The 4,603-nt window shown below is 34.6% G+C and overlaps 1 pseudogene; it reads left to right on the top strand.

Moving 5' to 3' along the window:
- Nucleotides 1–2,573: 2,573 nt before the first annotated feature.
- On the top strand, nucleotides 2,574–4,286 carry LOC113306332 (annotated as a pseudogene).
- The last annotated feature ends 317 nt before the right edge of the window (nucleotides 4,287–4,603 follow it).

Here is a 4,603-nt window from a genome sequence, read left to right as displayed (position 1 = left end):
TAAATTCTCGCGTAACCAAGGCAATGGATGAAGCTATTTAACATGAATAATGGGTAAATATTTCATTTTCTCTAATGTTTAATTATAATTCACTCAATCACTGCTTTTGTAGAGTTTTTAAATGTTTACATAATTTTCTTAATTACTTGTGATTGAATTTGATAGATTATACTTTGTTTAATCAATTGATAGTCTATGCTTAGGGAATAAAATTAATATTTGAGAATATGTTTGATTATCTGTGGATTAAGATATAAAGGATTTAAAGGCTAATTAGAGTTATGAAATATTTGATGTCATTCATTCATGTATAATAGTGGATTTTAGTGTCTTGGTTATCTTTAATATCTTGAAATCAAATTTTGAGTTAAGTTTTCTTTATTTTTAGTAAATCTAGAATCTTTTGCTTTCACAAGTCTCAACGAATCTTTTACTACAACTCAATTGAAAATACCATCATTTTTTGGCGCCGCCGACGCGGACTTGTCTTTAGGCTAGAGTTTTTAGTTTTTTTTTTTTTTATTTGTTCCTCTTTACGTTTTTGAGTTTTTGTCTTTTCCTTACAGATTTTGGAATTTGGAGCGAAGGAAAAATTTGCCAAAGCTTTTGGTGAATACTTAAAGATTTGGAGTAAAAGCAAAGCGAAAGGAGCGAAAGAAAAGAAGAAGAAAAATTAATAAAAAAAAGAGAGACATTTTATTTTGTTTTAATTCTTTAGAGTTTTTTTTTTTGTTTTAACTCAATTGAAAATACCGTCACCCGTGTACTTCCTCATGCCAGCAAATTTGTTATACCCCAAATAACTATGCTGCTTTACATCCTCTTCCTATTCTTCCTCATCTCGATACGACGTGACATACTTAGTAGGATAATTACTATAACCGTTACTGCTAGCATGAATCCTTGGGGGGTGCCGGGTCCCGATGGTTTTCCTCCAGGATTCTTAAAGCAACACTGGAACCTTTTCGGTGATGATGTGATTTTCCTTGTGCAGAATTTTTTCAGTTCTAGAAAACTTCCTCAAGGTATTAATCATACATACTTAACTTTGATTCCTAAAGTTTCAAAACCAGTTTGCCTCGCAGATTTTAGGCCCATTAGTTTAAGAAACGCAGTATATAAAATCATATCTAAAATTTTAACTAATAGGATAAAACCTTTGCTGAACAAAATGATAAGTCAAAATCAGTCTGCTTTCATCCCAAACAGACAGATTACTGACAATATCATAGTGGCTTATGAAATCATACATCCCATGAAGACCAGAGATTGTAAAAATGGAAATTTTGCTTTGAAATTGGATCTGTCAAAGGCTTTTGACAGATTGGAATGGGATTTTGTTATGTTTATGCTTAGAAGTTTTGGTTTCAACAGTCATTTTTGTGATCTTATCTATGAGTGTTTATCAACTGTTAGCTTTTCTGTTATGCTTAATGGGTCACCTTGACCTACTTTTTCTCCTACTAGAGGGATTAGACAAGGGGACCCATTGTCTCCTTATATGTTTATTATCTGTGTTGAAGGTTTTTCTTGGAGAGTTTGACTAACACATCTTCTCTTTGGGTTCATGTTTTGAAGAACAAATACTTTAAATCTTCAAACCCACTTTTAAGCTCTAATAGTTCTCATATCTCTTGGATATGGGCTAGTATAAGAAAATACATGGAGATCTTAAGAGCGAACTGTATATGGGACTTATCTCTCACCTCTAACTTAGATATATGGTCTGAAAAGTGGATTACTGGTATTGAATTTCCTATATCCCATTGTTATAGAGGGAAAAACACCTACCAGAACAGCCGACCTCGTTACAGATGATGGGAACTGGAATTCTGAAATTTTAAACTTGTATTTTGATCATAATGTTGTGGCTAAAATCCTCACTCTACCAGTTCCAAGTGCAAATGTTGATGTACTTAAGTGGATCTATACAAAAGATGGAGTACCGACTGTGAAGTCTGTGTATAAAACACTGACTAAAGACTTAGGTGATTCAAACCCAATTTAGAAGAAAATTTGGAATCTAAAATGCCAACCTAGGGTGCAATTATTTCTTTGGAAGCTTTATTCAAATGCTCTTTCTCTTAATTGCAGAATCGCTAAATATACTCATAATGCCTCACCTTTGTGTTGTCTTTGCAATACTAATCATGTGGAGGATGCTTTGCATCTGTTTATAAACTGTCCATTTTCTTCTGCTATTTGGTTTGCTCTTAGCCTAACCCATTTGACTGCAGGGTCTACTTTCCTTTCCATTCAGGATTGGATTACAAGTCTTTTTCATAATCATGATGTTGTTTTGACTGAAACAACTATTGTAATTGCCTGGTTTATTTGGAAACACAAGTACAATGTAGTTTTCAAGAACCAAAAACCAGACCCTTTAAAGCTGGTTAGAGACATCCAATTCCATTTCTCTTACTTTAACAAGAGAAATAAAAAAGAACCCGTCACAACTGAGGATGTTATGTTTCCCAATTTGAATAGTATGCTAAGAAAAAACAAAAATAGTTTTTCTAATTGATGCTTCTTTTGATTATCTTACAAGAAGATATGGAACATGATCGATCTTTATGGATGAAGATGGCAACTGTTTGCATGCCAGAGCCACCTATGGCCTCACAGTAGGACCAGAAGAAGCTGAATGCTTAGCTTTGAAGGACACAATTGCTTGGGCTTTGTCTATGAGAGAAACGACAGATGTTTTATTTGTTAGTGATTGTAAAAGTGTGATCCAATTTTTAAAAGAGTTTAGTCCAAATTTAGGATGAGGGCAAGGAGAATCATGAAGGATTGCCAAGCTTTATTTGGTTGTTTTAAAATTTTTTTTTTCGTATTTTCTTATGAGAGATTTTATTGGTTTAGTTGATGTTTTAGCAAAAGAAGTTAGAACTTCTTCGATTTCTGTTTTCACCATTTCCAACATGTTGCAGGGTGAAAAACTCAATTTCTTTGAGAGTCTTTGTAAAAGACTGTGTTCCAGTCTTGTTTAAGTGATAAATTAGTTTGTTTTTTTATCCAAAATAAAAATAAACATATTTTAATTTCATTTGATCAAAACCTCATAAGAATTTCTGTTACGTTAAAATTGAGAACTAAACAATTTATATATATTAAAATGTCCCCGCCTTAGGTATCTATATCGGTATTCCCTATGGCAATACATTCTTCCTCAAGGGCACCAGCCGGTGGTGTGATGGTCGCCTAATTATCGATTTCCTCTGTAAGTACCCACATTTTCCTTTCAAGATCTCAATCTTATTGATATTTGAGCAATATTTTGTGTTGTACTTATAGGTGAAAGTTTGAAGCTGAAATTTCTAAGCCCTTTCTTGGAGTCACTGGCACCAGATTTCAGAGGTGGTGCGAATTTCGCCATCTCAGCTTCAAAAACCATCATTGAACTATACGCTCCTTTTTCCCTAGACGTACAAGTTAAACAGTTCTTTCACTTCCAACTCCGTTCACTACAACTCATCTCAGAAGGTCACAAAGATATGATCAACGAAAGCGGGTTTAGCAGAGCGCTTTACATGATTGACATCGGACAAAACGATTCCATCAATTCTCGGAGAAATCAAATTAGCCGTTCAGGTAAGGCACTTACCGTCATCAAGAGTACTGTGTAAATTGTTGGAAGTCTTTCATCCGGCTTATCTGACTTTTTGATTTAAAAATGCAGAATCTTTATAAATTTGGTGCCAAGAAATTTTGGATACACAACACCGGACCGCTAGGTTGTGTCCCGAGAGAGCTTGCTCGTCACCCTCATAACAACACGGATCTTGATCGGATTGGATGTTATAAGGTTCACAATGTTGTGTCGATGGCTTTCAATAAAGGATTGAAGGCTCTTTGTGAAGAATTGAGGTCAACATTTATAGATGCAACCATTGTCTACGTTGATATATACACCATCAAGTACGATCTTTTTGCCAACTACAAAAGATATGGTAAGCAAGTGCAAAATGCAAATACTAATTCTCTGTCAATATATTTTGATCTCCAAAATGGTCTTATCTTATGGCTCTTATCTTTTTTTTGTTCGTTTAGGTTTTACGAAACCACATAAGGCTTGTTGCGGGTTTGGGGGTGAACCAAACAATTACAACGTGAAGGCAACATGTGGCCAACCTGGCTACACAATGTGCGAGAATGTGACGCAGAATATAGTTTGGGATGGACTTCATTACAGCGAAGCCGCTAACCGTGTAGTTGCCTCCCAAATCCTTTCTACAAAATTTTCCACACCACCTATAGCCTTGGATTCTTTTTGGAAATCTTGATTCTCTTTATGTATTGGCATCATCTCGGTTTTCAGTCTTTTTAAAGAGGTTATATATTTCAAGATCTGCCTTGTTATCCAAAATCTATGTAACCTAAAACATGCATTATGATTTAAATTCACCGTTGTGATCCGAAACCTACTTCGTGATCTAAAACACTCGTTATAAGTTAGTTTGTTTGTGACTCAAAGCATATCTCGAGATCATAACTCTACACCTTAATGCAAACTCTTCTTAGTTTCCAAAAAAAATTACTAACATATCTCGGAAATTTGCATGATTGCTCAAGGAGAATATTAGTTTTGCTAGAGTTAGAT

This window comes from Papaver somniferum, chromosome 8 (genome assembly GCF_003573695.1).
Source record: "Papaver somniferum cultivar HN1 chromosome 8, ASM357369v1, whole genome shotgun sequence".
Classification (NCBI taxonomy): domain Eukaryota; kingdom Viridiplantae; phylum Streptophyta; class Magnoliopsida; order Ranunculales; family Papaveraceae; genus Papaver; species Papaver somniferum.
Note: the sequence above shows the minus strand (reverse complement) of the source record. Positions and strands in the feature narration are given on the sequence as shown.